Here is a 16145-nt window from a genome sequence, read left to right on the forward strand (position 1 = left end):
TGGCCTTTCCACAGGGCCTCAACCCCTTCAGCTCTCTCCACAGGACCACAGGCTTTTCCACAGCCCACAACTCCTTCCAGCTCTCACCACAGGGCCACAGCCCCTTCCACAAGGCTAAAGGGCCTATCCATAGGGCCACAGACCTTTCCACAGGGCCACAACACGCTCCAGCTCTCTCCACAGGACAAGAAGCTGTCTTTACAGGGCCATAGCTCACCTCCACAGGGCCAAATGCACTTTCCACACGGCCACAACTCCCAACAGCCCTCTCCACAGAGTCACAGGGCCCGTCTGCAGGGCACAAGCCCCTCTTCAAGGCCAAAAGGCCTTTCTACATGGCCATAGTCATTCCCATAGGGCACGAGCACCTCCAGCTCTCTCCACAGGGCAACGGACCCCTGTAAAGGTCACAGCCCTTTCCACAGGGCCACAACAGCTTCAGCTCTCTCCACAGGCAATCATGTTGCATGTTGTTTACTGCAGAGGACTTAATAGGCCCAAACCTTACTCCAGAGCCTTCCACAGGCCCCTCCAGCCCGCTCCACATGGCCTTTTCCTCAGGCCACAACTCCCTCCAGCTCTCTTTACATCGCCACATGCCCCTCTGCGGGGCCACAGACCCCTATACAGGGTCACAGGCCTTTCCACAGGGCCTCAACCCCTTCAGCTCTCTCCACAGGACCACTGCCTCCTTCTGCCGGGCTACAAGCCTTTCCACAGGGCCACAATCCCCTCCAACTCTTCTCCACAGGACAACAAGCTCTCTTTACAGGGCCATAGCTCCCCTCCACAGGGCCAAATGCACTTTCTGCACGGCCACAGCCCCCTTTAGCTCTCTCTACAGAGACACAAGGCCCGTCTGCAGGGCACAAGCCCCCTCTTCAAGGCCAAAAGGCCTTTCTACATGGCCATAGTCATTTCCATAGGGCACGAGCCCCTCCAGCTCTCTCCACAGGGCAACGGACCGCTATACAGGGTCACAGGCCTTTCCACAGGGCCACAACACCTTCAGCTCTTCCACATGACCACAGGCTCCAGCCCGGCCACAGGCCTTTCCACAGTGCTACAAGTCCCTCCAGCTCTCTCCACAGGCAATCATGTTTCATGTTGTTTACCGCAAAAGGACTTCATAGGCCCAAATCTTACTTCAGACCCTTCCACAGGCCCCTCCAGCCCGCTCCACATGGCCTTTTCCGCAGGCCACAACTCCCTCCAGCTCTCTTTACATCGCCACATGCCCCTCTGCGGGGCCACAGACCCCTATACAGGGTCACAGGCCTTTCCACAGGACCTCAACCCCTTCAGCTCTCTCCACAGGACCACAGACTTTTCCACAGCCCACAACTCCTTCCAGCTCTCACCAGAGGGCCACAGCCCCTTCCACAAGGCTAAAGGGCCTATCCATAGGGCCACAACACCCTCCAGCTCTCTCCACAGGACAAGAAGCTCTCTTTACAGGGCCATAGCTCACCTCCACAGGGCCAAATGCACTTTCCACACGGCCACAACTCCCAACAGCTCTCTCCACAGAGTCACAAGGCCCGTCTGCAGGGCACAAGCCCCCTCTTCAAGGCCAAAAGGCCTTTCTACATGGCCATAGTCATTTCCATAGGGCACGAGCCCCTCCAGCTCTCTCCCCAGGGCAACGGACCCCTATACAGGGTCACAGGCCTTTCCCCAGGGCCACAATCCCCTCCAACTCTTCTCCACACGACAACAAGCTCTCTTTACCGGGCCATAGCTCCCCTCCACAGGGCCAAATGCACTTTCTGCATGGCCACAGCCCCCTTTAGCTCTCTCCACAGAGACACAAGGCCCGTCTGCAGGGCACAAGCCCCCTATTCAAGGCCAAAAGGCCTTTCTACATGGCCATAGTCATTTCCATAGGGCACAAGCCCCTCCAGCTCTCTCCACAGGGCAACGGACCCCTATACAGGGTCACAGGCCTTTCCACAGGGCCACAACACTTTCAGCTCTCTCCACAGGACCACAGGCTCCTACTGGGCCACAGGCCTTTCCACAGTGCCACAAGCCCCTCCAGCTCTCTCCACAGGCAATCATGTTGCATGTTGTTTACTGCAAAGGACTTCATAGGCCCAAATCTTACTCCAGAGCCTTCCACAGGCCTTTCCAGCCCACTCCACATGGCCTTTTCCTCAGGCCACAACTCCCTCCCGCTCTCTTTACATCGCCACATGCACCCTCTGCGGGGCCACAGACCCCTATACAGGGTCACAGGCCTTTCCACAGGGCCTCAACCCCTTCATCTCTCTCCACAGGACCACTGGCTCCTTCTGCCGGGCCACAAGCATTTCCACAGGGCCACAATCCCCTCCAACTCTCTACACAGGACAACTAGCTCTCTTTACAGGGCTATAGCTCCCCTCCACAGGGCCAAATGCACTTTCCACACGGCCAAAATCCCCTCCAGCTCTCTCCACAGAGTCACGGGGCTCGTCTGCAGGGCACAAGCCCCTTCATCAAGGCCAAGGGGCCTTTCTACAGGGCTACTGGCCTTTAAATAGGGCCACAACCCCCTCTGGTACTCTCAACAGGGCCACAGGCTCCTTCTACAGGTGTACAGGCATTTACACAGGGCCACAACCACCTTTACCTCTCTCCACAGGGCAACAGGGCCCTTTCACTATGCAATAAGCCTTTCCATAAGGCCACAACCCCCTCTCTCTCTCTCAAAAAGGACAGAGGCTCCCTTTACAAGGAAACAGCCCCCTCCACAAGGCCAAAGTCCTTTTTCAAAGGGCCACAGGTCCCTTCCACAGGGCCATAGGCATTTCCCCAAGGCAATAGCCCCCTCCAGCTCTCTCCACAGGACCACAGGCTCCTTCTACAAGGCTACAACCCATTTCAGCTCTTTCATCAGGGCCACAGCCCCCTCCACCCCTCTTTAATCAGTTAAAAGGACTCATTTGAGTGACCTATTGACCATTGGTCAGCTCGAGTAAAGGAACCTGATATAGTATACTGCACTGTTTAATATTCTTTTTTTTCTTTACACAGGTTGAATGCTGGCAAAGAAATGTCACCTATGCCATGCTCCTTTATACCAGTTTTCTTGATTGACATGTTATTTTTGGAGCCAAATGAGAAAATTGGGAAATAGAAAGCTCCCCCCTCCTTCCAATCAGTGGATCCGGTCAGGTGCTCAGTGGCGGTAGGCCACCGCCTGGAAGCCAAACATGAAAAAAGGAATGCTGGCACCGGTTTCCATATGATGAATTTTACTTTATTCCATGAAGATCAATACATTAAAAAGAAGGCATCTTTACAGGCAATCCGCCATCATGTCATTTTTGGTTTAAGCCTAATTTCTTTCAATAAATAAAATGGAATAAATGTGTCACTTTTTTGCCTATACTAGTAGTTGTGGGGTATTATGACATCACAATAGAATTAATACTTACCCTTTCCGATGCCTTTTAGGGCTATCCGGTGCAGAACCAAGGCCAAATACCAACCGACAGGACCTTCATGTGACATCATGGAAGGTCCTGTCGCTCAGGACGTGGCTTTGGCTCTGCACCGGATAGACCGAAAAGGCGTCTGAAAGGGTAAGTATTAATTCTTTATTATTTTTAATACATCTGTATTTATTTAATTTTGATTTCGTACTGTATAGTAATACATTACAAAATGAAATGGGGGCTGGCAGACATGTCACAAAGGGGAGGAGGAACAGGATTCTTCTTCCACCTCTGTGACATCACTTCTCCTCCGGACCGGGTGGTGTGTGAACACAGCCTCAGGCTGCGTGCCCACGTAGCGATTTACAAGCGTATATGTTGCGTAATTTACGCAGCGGAAACGCTTGTGAAACACTTGATAATCTGCACCCCATGGTACTCAGTGGCATTCCGCAATGTTAATGCCCATGCTGTAGATTTTTACGCAGCGTTTCTGCTGCGCTTAAAAATCCTTTCCACAGGGCCACAACACATTCAGCTCTCTCCACAGGACCACAGGCTCCTACCCGGCCACAGGCCTTTCCACAGTGCTACGAGTCCCTCCAGCTCTCTCCACAGGCAATCATGTTGCATGTTGTTTACCGCAAAAGGACTTCATAGGCCCAAATCTTACTTTAGACCCTTCCACAGGCCCCTCCAGCCCGCTCCACATGGCCTTTTCCGCAGGCCACAACTCCCTCCAGCTCTCTTTACATCGCCACATGCCCCTCTGCGGGGCCACAGACCCCTATACAGGGTCACAGGCCATTCCACAGGGCCACAATCCCCTCCAACTCTTCTCCACAGGACAACAAGCTCTCTTTACCGGGCCATAGCTCCCCTCCACAGGGCCAAATGCACTTTCTGCACGGCCACAGCCCCCTTTAGCTCTCTCCACAGAGACACAAGGCCCGTCTGCAGGGCAAAAGCCCCCTCTTCAAGGCCAAAAGGCCTTTCTACATGGCCATAGTCATTTCCATAGGGCACGAGCCCCTCCAGCTCTCTCCACAGGGCAACGGACCGCTATACAGGGTCACAGGCCTTTCCACAGGGCCACAACACCTTCAGCTCTTCCACAGGACCACAGGCTCCAGCCCGGCCACAGGCCTTTCCACAGTGCTACAAGTCCCTCCAGCTCTCTCCACAGGCAATCATGTTTCATGTTGTTTACCGCAAAAGGACTTCATAGGCCCAAATCTAACTTCAGACCCTTCCACAGGCCCCTCCAGCCCGCTCCACATGGCCTTTTCCGCAGGCCACAACTCCCTCCAGCTCTCTTTACATCGCCACATGCCCCTCTGCGGGGCCACAGACCCCTATACAGGGTCACAGGCCTTTCCACAGGAACTCAACCCCTTCAGCTCTCTCCACAGGACCACAGACTTTTCCACAGCCCACAACTCCTTCCAGCTCTCACCAGAGGGCCACAGCCCCTTCCACAAGGCTAAAGGGCCTATCCATAGGGCCACAGACATTTCCACAGGGCCACAACACCCTCCAGCTCTCTCCACAGGACAAGAAGCTCTCTTTACAGGGCCATAGCTCACCTCCACAGGGCCAAATGCACTTTCCACACGGCCACAACTCCCAACAGCTCTCTCCACAGAGTCACAAGGCCCGTCTGCAGGGCACAAGCCCCCTCTTCAAGGCCAAAAGGCCTTTCTACATGGCCATAGTCATTTCCATAGGGCACGAGCCCCTCCAGCTCTCTCCACAGGGCAACGGACCCCTATACAGGGTCACAGGCCTTTCCCCAGGGCCACAATCCCCTCCAACTCTTCTCCACACGACAACAAGCTCTCTTTACCGGGCCATAGCTCCCCTCCACAGGGCCAAATGCACTTTCTGCATGGCCACAGCCCCCTTTAGCTCTCTCCACAGAGACACAAGGCCCGTCTGCAGGGCACAAGCCCCCTATTCAAGGCCAAAAGGCCTTTCTACATGGCCATAGTCATTTCCATAGGGCACAAGCCCCTCCAGCTCTCTCCACAGGGCAACGGACCCCTATACAGGGTCACAGGCCTTTCCACAGGGCCACAACACTTTCAGCTCTCTCCACAGGACCACAGGCTCCTACTGGGCCACAGGCCTTTCCACAGTGCCACAAGCCCCTCCAGCTCTCTCCACAGGCAATCATGTTGCATGTTGTTTACTGCAAAGGACTTCATAGGCCCAAATCTTACTCCAGAGCCTTCCACACGCCTTTCCAGCCCACTCCACATGGCATTTTCCTCAGGCCACAACTCCCTCCAGCTCTCTTTACATCGCCACATGCACCCTCTGCGGGGCCACAGACCCCTATACAGGGTCACAGGCCTTTCCACAGGGCCTCAACCCCTTCAGCTCTCTCCACAGGACCACTGGCTCCTTCTGCCGGGCCACAAGCATTTCCACAGGGCCACAATCCCCTCCAACTCTTCTCCACAGGACAACAAGCTCTCTTTACAGAGCCATAACTCCCCTCCACAGGGCCAAATGCACTTTCTGCACGGCCACAGCCCCCTTTAGCTCTCTCCACAGAGACACAGGGCCCGTCTGCAGGACACAAGCCCCCTCTTCAAGGCCAAAGGGCCTTTCTACATGGCCATAGTCATTTCCATAGGGCACAAGTGACGCGCCCCTGGGCCTGTGTCGCGCTGCGGTGCGCACGCGGGAGCTTACCCGGAGCCGGATCCGTGGAGGGTTGTAGTCTCGTGGCGGTGACCCGGTCCGTGCCCAGGGAGTCAAACTGGACGGCAGTCTACTAGTAGTAAATAGTTGATGACTACGCCACCCGTTGAGTGCAGCCAGGGAGCTGCTGCTGCAGGGCAGACCGCTGAGGCCGATGGTAGGATTATGCAGCGTGATAGTATAACCCCCAACGGGAGGGGTATGGTCTCAGGGCAGCCGACGTGGATGATGGGGGTAGCAGGAACCACTCAGAGACGGTACGGTGTAGTTCAGGGTCTTTACTGGTGACAATGATAGACCCTCCCGGAGTACTTGCTAGCGAACGGGGCCTGGTCAGTCCTTGAGCAGATGGGATCTCCCCTGGCCAGGCGTAGTTGTAGGCCTCCCAAACTGACTGTACTCTTCTGGCTACCTTGCTAGAAGCTGATGTAAGTAGCCCACGTCCCTGAGTGTACCGTGTGGTGCTCACCCGTATGGCCGGTGACTCGGGGCCTTCTAATGGCTTCCGCTCCACGATGGCGGTGCTGGTCCCACGCGTGTGACCGTGCCTTCGGGCTTCTGGGCCAGAGGACCTGAAATCCCCTGCCTGACGGATTCTGCTGCTGGGTAGGAGTTAGTCCCCACAGCCTCGGACTCCGGGTCCGGAAAGAAGTCTTCTTAGTCAGGGCGAGCTCTGCGGCTGCCAGCCCCTGACTCCTTGTAACTCTGCTGTTTCCTATGCTGCTTCTTGTCTCTACTCCACTTGTCTGACTCACCCTGCCTCAGCCCCGGGTTTATACAGGGGAAGTTCTTCCCCTCCCAAGACTGGGCAGGAGGTGTGGCATGCACAGGATCCCTGACCAAAGGACCTCCCACCTGCTCTCAGACATAACATTACATTACTGTGGAAAACCAGACCCCTGGGGTGCCACACAAGCCCCTCCAGCTCTCTCCACAGGGCAACGGACCCCTATACAGGGTCACAGGCCTTTCCACAGGGCCACAACACCTTCAGCTCTCTCCACAGGACCACAGGCTACTACCGGGCCACAGGTCTTTCCACAGTGCCACAAGCACCATCCAGCTCTCTCCACAGGCAATCATGTTGCACTTTTGCAACAAGAGTCAATTTTTGTTGCAGTTCGGCAACATTGGAGTCAACCCTGTTGCAAATCGGACACGAAGCTTGAAAATTTAGATGTTTACTGCAAAGGACTTCATAGGCCTTCATCTTACTCCAGAGCCTTCCACAGGCCCCTCCAGCACGCTCCACATGGCCTTTTCCACAGGCCACAACTCCATCCAGCTCTCTTTACATCGCCACATGCCCCTCTGCGGGGCAACAGACCCCTATACAGGGTCACAGGCCTCTCCACAGGGCCTCAACCCCTTCAGCTCTCTCCACAGGACCACTGGCTCCTTCTGCCGGGCCACAAGCCTTTCCACAGGGCCACAATCCCCTCCAATTCCACAGGACAACAGGCTCTCTTTACAGGGCCATAGCTCCCCTCCACAGGGCCAAATGCACTTTCCACATGGCCACAACCCCCTCCAGCTCTCTACACAGAGTCATGGGGCCCGTCTGCAGGGCACAAGCCCCTTCATCAAGGCCAAGGGGCCTTTCTACAGGGCCACTGGCCTTTAAATAGTGCCACAACCTCCTCTGGCTCTCTCAAGAGGGCCACAGGCTCCTTCTACAGGGCAAGGGCCCCCTCCACAAGGCCAAAGGCCCTTTGCAAAGGGCCATAAGTCCATTCCACAGGGCCATAGTCATTTCCATAGGGCCATAACCCCCCTCAAGCTCTCTCCACAGAACCGCAGGCTCCTTCTACAGGTTTACAGGCATATACACAGGGCCACATCCGCCTTCACCTCTCTCCACAAGGCGACAGGGCCCTTTCACTGTGTCATAGGCCTTTCCATAAGGCCACAACCCCCTCTGTCTCTCTCAAAAAGGACAGAGGCTCCCTTTACAAGGCAACAGCCCCCTCCACAAGGCCAAAGGCCTTTTTCAAAGGGCCACAGGTCCCTTTCGCAGGGCCATAGGCATTTCCCCAAGGCAATAACCCCCTCCAGCTCTCTCCACAGGACCACAGGCTCCTTCTACAAGACTACAACCCCTTTGAGCTCTTTCATCAGGGCCACAGCCTCCTCCGCCCCCCTTTAATCAGTTAAAAGGGCTCAATTGAGTGACCACAACACCTTCAGCTCTCTCCACAGGACCACAGGCTCCTACTGAGCCACAGGACTTTCCACAGTGCCACAAGCCCCTCTAGCTCTCTCCACAGGCAATCATGTTGCATGTTTTTTACTGCAAAGGACTTCATAGGCCAAAATCTTACTCCAGAGCCTTCCACAGGCCCCTCCAGCCGGCTCCACATGGCCTTTTCCTCAGGCCACAACTCCCTCCAGCTCTCTTTACATCGCCACATGCCCCTCTGCGGGGCCACAGACCCCTATACAGGGTCACTGGCCTTTCCACAGGGCCTCAACCCCTTCAGCTGTCTCCACAGGACCACAGGCTTTTCCACAGCCCACAACTCCTTCCAGCTCTCACCACAGGGCCACAGCCCTTTCCACAAGGCTAAAGGGCCTATCCATAGGGCCACATACCTTTCCACAGGGCCACAACACCCTCCAGCTCTCTCCACAGGACAAGAAGCTCTCTTTACAGGGCCATAGCTCATGTCCACAGGGCCAAATGCACTTTCCACACGGCCACAACTCCCAACAGCTCTCTCCACAGAGTCACAGGGCCCGTCTGCAGGGCACAAGCCCCCTCTTCAAGGCCAAAAGGCCTTTCTACATGGCCATAGTCATTTCCATAGGGCACGAGCCCCTCCAGCTCTCTCCACAGGGCAACAGACCCCTATACAGGATCACAGGCCTTTCCACAGGGCCACAACACCTTCAGCTCTCTCCACAGGACCACAGGCTCCTACTGGGCCACAGGCCTTTCCACAGTGCCACAAGCCCCTCCAGCTCTCTCCACAGGCAATCATGTTGCATGTTGTTTACTGCAAAGGACTTCATAGGCTCAAATCTTACTCCAGAGCCTTCCACAGGCCTCTCCAGCCCGCTCCACATGGCCTTTTCCTCAGGCCACAACTCCCTCCAGCTCTCTTTACATCGCCACATGCCCCTCTGCGGGGCCACAGACCCCTATACAGGGTCACAGGCCTTTCCACAGGGCCTCAACCCCTTCAGCTGTCTCCACAGGACCACAGGCTTTTCCACAGCCCACAACTCCTTCCAGCTCTCACCACAGGGCCACAGCCCTTTCCACAAGGCTAAAGGGCCTATCCATAGGGCCACAGACCTTTCCACAGGGCCAAAACACCCTCCAGCTCTCTCCACAGGACAAGAAGCTCTCTTTACAGGGCCATAGCTCACCTCCACAGGGCCAAATGCACTTTCCACACGGCCACAACTCCCAACAGCTCTCTCCACAGAGTCACAGGGCCCGTCTGCAGGGCACAAGCCCCCTCTTCAAGGCCAAAAGGCCTTTCTACATGGCCATAGTCATTTCCATAGGGCACGAGCCCCTCCAGCTCTCTCCACAGAGCAACGGACCCCTATACAGGATCACAGGCCTTTCCACAGGGCCACAACACCTTCAGCTCTCTCCACAGGACCACAGGCTCCTACTGGGCCACAGGCCTTTCCACAGTGCCACAAGCCCCTCCAGCTCTCTCCACAGGCAATCATGTTGCATGTTGTTTACTGCAAAGGACTTCATAGGCTCAAATCTTACTCCAGAGCCTTCCACAGGCCTCTCCAGCCCGCTCCACATGGCCTTTTCCTCAGGCCACAACTCCCTCCAGCTCTCTTTACATCGCCACATGCCCCTCTGCGGGGCCACAGACCCCTATACAGGGTCACAGGCCTTTCCACAGGGCCTCAACCCCTTCAGCTGTCTCCACAGGACCACAGGCTTTTCCACAGCCCACAACTCCTTCCAGCTCTCACCACAGGGCCACAGCCCTTTCCACAAGGCTAAAGGGCCTATCCATAGGGCCACATACCTTTCCACAGGGCCACAACACCCTCCAGCTCTCTCCACAGGACAAGAAGCTCTCTTTACAGGGCCATAGCTCACCTCCACAGGGCCAAATGCACTTTCCACACGGCCACAACTCCCAACAGCTCTCTCCACAGAGTCACAGGGCCCGTCTGCAGGGCACAAGCCCCCTCTTCAAGGCCAAAAGGCCTTTCTACATGGCCATAGTCATTTCCATAGGGCACGAGCCCCTCCAGCTCTCTCCACAGGGCAACAGACCCCTATACAGGATCACAGGCCTTTCCACAGGGCCACAACACCTTCAGCTCTCTCCACAGGACCACAGGCTCCTACTGGGCCACAGGCCTTTCTACAGTGCCACAAGCCCCTCCAGCTCTCTCCACAGGCAATCATGTTGCATGTTGTTTACTGCAAAGGACTTCATAGGCTCAAATCTTACTCCAGAGCCTTCCACAGGCCTCTCCAGCCCGCTCCACATGGCCTTTTCCTCAGGCCACAACTCCCTCCAGCTCTCTTTACATCGCCACATGCCCCTCTGCGGGGCCACAGACTCCTATACAGGGTCACAGGCCTTTCCACAGGGCCTCAACCCCTTCAGCTGTCTCCACAGGACCACAGGCTTTTCCACAGCCCACAACTCCTTCCAGCTCTCACCACAGGGCCACAGCCCTTTCCACAAGGCTAAAGGGCCTATCCATAGGGCCACAGACCTTTCACAGGGCCACAACACCCTCCAGCTCTCTCCACAGGACAAGAAGCTCTCTTTACAGGGCCATAGCTCACCTCCACAGGGCCAAATGCACTTTCCACACGGCTACAACTCCCAACAGCTCTCTCCACAGAGTCACAGGGCCCGTCTGCAGGGCACAAGCGCCCTCTTCAAGGCCAAAAGGCCTTTCTACATGGCTATAGTCATTTCCATATGGCACGAGCCCCTCCAGCTCTCTCCACAGGGCAACAGACCCCTATACAGGATCACAGGCCTTTCCACAGGGCCACAACACCTTCAGCTCTCTCCACAGGCTCCTACTGGGCCACAGGCCTTTCCACAGTGCCACGAGCCCCTCCAGCTCTCTCCACAGGGCAACGGACCCCTATACAGGGTCACAGGCCTTTCCACAGGGCCACAACACCTTCAGCTCTCTCCACAGGACCACAGGCTCCTACTGGGCCACAGGCCTTTCCACAGTGCCACAAGCCCCTCCAGCTCTCTCCACAGGCAATCATGTTGCATGTTGTTTACTGCAAAGGACTTCATAGGCTCAAATCTTACTCCAGAGCCTTCCACAGGCCTCTCCAGCCCGCTCCACATGGCCTTTTCCTCAGGCCACAACTCCCTCCAGCTCTCTTTACATCGCCACATGCCCCTCTGCGGGGCCACAGACCCCTATACAGGGTCACAGGCCTTTCCACAGGGCCTCAACCCGTTCAGCTGTCTCCACAGGACCACAGGCTTTTCCACAGCCCACAACTCCTTCCAGCTCTCACCACAGGGCCACAGCCCTTTCCACAAGGCTAAAGGGCCTATCCATAGGGCCACAGACCTTTCCACAGGGCCACAACACCCTCCAGCTCTCTCCACAGGACAAGAAGCTCTCTTTACAGGGCCATAGCTCACCTCCACAGGGCCAAATGCACTTTCCACACGGCTACAACTCCCAACAGCTCTCTCCACAGAGTCACAGGGCCCGTCTGCAGGGCACAAGCGCCCTCTTCAAGGCCAAAAGGTCTTTCTACATGGCTATAGTCATTTCCATACGGCACGAGCCCCTCCAGCTCTCTCCACAGGGCAACGGACCCCTATACAGGGTCACAGGCCTTTCCACAGGGCCACAACACCTTCAGCTCTCTCCACAGGACCACAGGCTCCTACTGGGCCACAGGCCTTTCCACAGTGCCACAAGCCCCTCCAGCTCTCTCCACAGGCAATCATGTTGCATGTTGTTTACTGCAAAGGACTTCATAGGCTCAAATCTTACTCCAGAGCCTTCCACAGGCCTCTCCAGCCCGCTCCACATGGCCTGTTCCTCAGGCCACAACTCCCTCCAGCTCTCTTTACATCGCCACATGCCCCTCTGCGGGGCCACAGACCCCTATACAGGGTCACAGGCCTTTCCACAGGGCCTCAACCCCTTCAGCTGTCTCCACAGGACCACAGGCTTTTCCACAGCCCACAACTCCTTCCAGCTCTCACCACAGGGCCACAGCCCTTTCCACAAGGCTAAAGGGCCTATCCATAGGGCCACATACCTTTCCACAGGGCCACAACACCCTCCAGCTCTCTCCACAGGACAAGAAGCTCTCTTTACAGGGCCATAGCTCACCTCCACAGGGCCAAATGCACTTTCCACACGGCTACAACTCCCAACAGCTCTCTCCACAGAGTCACAGGGCCCGTCTGCAGGGCACAAGCGCCCTCTTCAAGGCCAAAAGGCCTTTCTACATGGCTATAGTCATTTCCATACGGCATGAGCCCCTCCAGCTCTCTCCACAGGGCAACGGACCCCTATACAGGATCACAGGCCTTTCCACAGGGCCACAACACCTTCAGCTCTCTCCACAGGACCACAGGCTCCTACTGGGCCACAGGCCTTTCCACAGTGCCACAAGCCCCTCCAGCTCTCTCCACAGGCAATCATGTTGCATGTTGTTTACTGCAAAGGACTTCATAGGCTCAAATCTTACTCCAGAGCCTTCCACAGGCCTCTCCAGCCCGCTCCACATGGCCTTTTCCTCAGGCCACAACTCCCTCCAGCTCTCTTTACATCGCCACATGCCCCTCTGCGGGGCCACAGACCCCTATACAGGGTCACAGGCCTTTCCACAGGGCCTCAACCCCTTCAGCTGTCTCCACAGGACCACAGGCTTTTCCACAGCCCACAACTCCTTCCAGCTCTCACCACAGGGCCACAGCCCTTTCCACAAGGCTAAAGGGTCTATCCATAGGGCCACATACCTTTCCACAGGGCCACAACACCCTCCAGCTCTCTCCACAGGACAAGAAGCTCTCTTTACAGGGCCATAGCTCACCTCCACAGGGCCAAATGCACTTTCCACACGGCCACAACTCCCAACAGCTCTCTCCACAGAGTCACAGGGCCCGTCTGCAGGGCACAAGCCCCCTCTTCAAGGCCAAAAGGCCTTTCTACATGGCCATAGTCATTTCCATAGGGCACGAGCCCCTCCAGCTCTCTCCACAGGGCAACAGACCCCTATACAGGATCACAGGCCTTTCCACAGGGCCACAACACCTTCAGCTCTCTCCACAGGACCACAGGCTCCTACTGGGCCACAGGCCTTTCTACAGTGCCACAAGCCCCTCCAGCTCTCTCCACAGGCAATCATGTTGCATGTTGTTTACTGCAAAGGACTTCATAGGCTCAAATCTTACTCCAGAGCCTTCCACAGGCCTCTCCAGCCCGCTCCACATGGCCTTTTCCTCAGGCCACAACTCCCTCCAGCTCTCTTTACATCGCCACATGCCCCTCTGCGGGGCCACAGACCCCTATACAGGGTCACAGGCCTTTCCACAGGGCCTCAACCCCTTCAGCTGTCTCCACAGGACCACAGGCTTTTCCACAGCCCACAACTCCTTCCAGCTCTCACCACAGGGCCACAGCCCTTTCCACAAGGCTAAAGGGCCTATCCATAGGGCCACAGACCTTTCCACAGGGCCACAACACCCTCCAGCTCTCTCCACAGGACAAGAAGCTCTCTTTACAGGGCCATAGCTCACCTCCACAGGGCCAAATGCACTTTCCACACGGCTACAACTCCCAACAGCTCTCTCCACAGAGTCACAGGGCCCGTCTGCAGGGCACAAGCGCCCTCTTCAAGGCCAAAAGGCCTTTCTACATGGCTATAGTCATTTCCATACGGCACGAGCCCCTCCAGCTCTCTCCACAGGGCAACGGACCCCTATACAGGGTCACAGGCCTTTCCACAGGGCCACAACACCTTCAGCTCTCTCCACAGGACCACAGGCTCCTACTGGGCCACAGGCCTTTCCACAGTGCCACAAGCCCCTCCAGCTCTCTCCACAGGCAATCATGTTGCATGTTGTTTACTGCAAAGGACTTCATAGGCTCAAATCTTACTCCAGAGCCTTCCACAGGCCTCTCCAGCCCGCTCCACATGGCCTTTTCCTCAGGCCACAACTCCCTCCAGCTCTCTTTACATCGCCACATGCCCCTCTGCGGGGCCACAGACCCCTATACAGGGTCACAGGCCTTTCCACAGGGCCTCAACCCCTTCAGCTGTCTCCACAGGACCACAGGCTTTTCCACAGCCCACAACTCCTTCCAGCTCTCACCACAGGGCCACAGCCCTTTCCACAAGGCTAAAGGGCCTATCCATAGAGCCACATACCTTTCCACAGGGCCACAACACCCTCCAGCTCTCTCCACAGGACAAGAAGCTCTCTTTACAGGGCCATAGCTCACCTCCACAGGGCCAAATGCACTTTCCACACGGCCACAACTCCCAACAGCTCTCTCCACAGAGTCACAGGGCCCGTCTGCAGGGCACAAGCCCCCTCTTCAAGGCCAAAAGGCCTTTCTACATGGCCATAGTCATTTCCATAGGGCACGAGCCCCTCCAGCTCTCTCCACAGGGCAACAGACCCCTATACAGGATCACAGGCCTTTCCACAGGGCCACAACACCTTCAGCTCTCTCCACAGGACCACAGGCTCCTACTGGGCCACAGGCCTTTCTACAGTGCCACAAGCCCCTCCAGCTCTCTCCACAGGCAATCATGTTGCATGTTGTTTACTGCAAAGGACTTCATAGGCTCAAATCTTACTCCAGAGCCTTCCACAGGCCTCTCCAGCCCGCTCCACATGGCCTTTTCCTCAGGCCACAACTCCCTCCAGCTCTCTTTACATCGCCACATGCCCCTCTGCGTGGCCACAGACCCCTATACAGGGTCACAGGCCTTTCCACAGGGCCTCAACCCCTTCAGCTGTCTCCACAGGACCACAGGCTTTTCCACAGCCCACAACTCCTTCCAGCTCTCACCACAGGGCCACAGCCCTTTCCACAAGGCTAAAGGGCCTATCCATAGGGCCACATACCTTTCCACAGGGCCACAACACCCTCCAGCTCTCTCCACAGGACAAGAAGCTCTCTTTACAGGGCCATAGCTCACCTCCACAGGGCCAAATGCACTTTCCACACGGCCACAACTCCCAACAGCTCTCTCCACAGAGTCACAGGGCCCGTCTGCAGGGCACAAGCCCCCTCTTCAAGGCCAAAAGGCCTTTCTACATGGCCATAGTCATTTCCATAGGGCACGAGCCCCTCCAGCTCTCTCCACAGGGCAACAGACCCCTATACAGGATCACAGGCATTTCCACAGGGCCACAACACCTTCAGCTCTCTCCACAGGACCACAGGCTCCTACTGGGCCACAGGCCTTTCCACAGTGCCACAAGCCCCTCCAGCTCTCTCCACAGGCAATCATGTTGCATGTTGTTTACTGCAAAGGACTTCATAGGCTCAAATCTTACTCCAGAGCCTTCCACAGGCCTCTCCAGCCCGCTCCACATGGCCTTTTCCTCAGGCCACAACTCCCTCCAGCTCTCTTTACATCGCCACATGCCCCTCTGCGGGGCCACAGACCCCTATACAGGGTCACAGGCCTTTCCACAGGGCCTCAACCCCTTCAGCTGTCTCCACAGGACCACAGGCTTTTCCACAGCCCACAACTCCTTCCAGCTCTCACCACAGGGCCACAGCCCTTTCCACAAGGCTAAAGGGCCTATCCATAGGGCCACAGACCTTTCCACAGGGCCACAACACCCTCCAGCTCTCTCCACAGGACAAGAAGCTCTCTTTACAGGGCCATAGCTCACCTCCACAGGGCCAAATGCACTTTCCACACGGCTACAACTCCCAACAGCTCTCTCCACAGAGTCACAGGGCCCGTCTGCAGGGCACAAGCGCCCTCTTCAAGGCCAAAAGGCCTTTCTACATGGCCATAGTCATTTCCATACGGCACGAGCCCCTCCAGCT

This window comes from Phyllobates terribilis, unplaced genomic scaffold, assembly GCF_046119375.1.
Source record: "Phyllobates terribilis strain yellow unplaced genomic scaffold, ASM4611937v1 Scaffold_274__1_contigs__length_2534360, whole genome shotgun sequence".
Lineage (NCBI taxonomy): Eukaryota > Metazoa > Chordata > Amphibia > Anura > Dendrobatidae > Phyllobates > Phyllobates terribilis.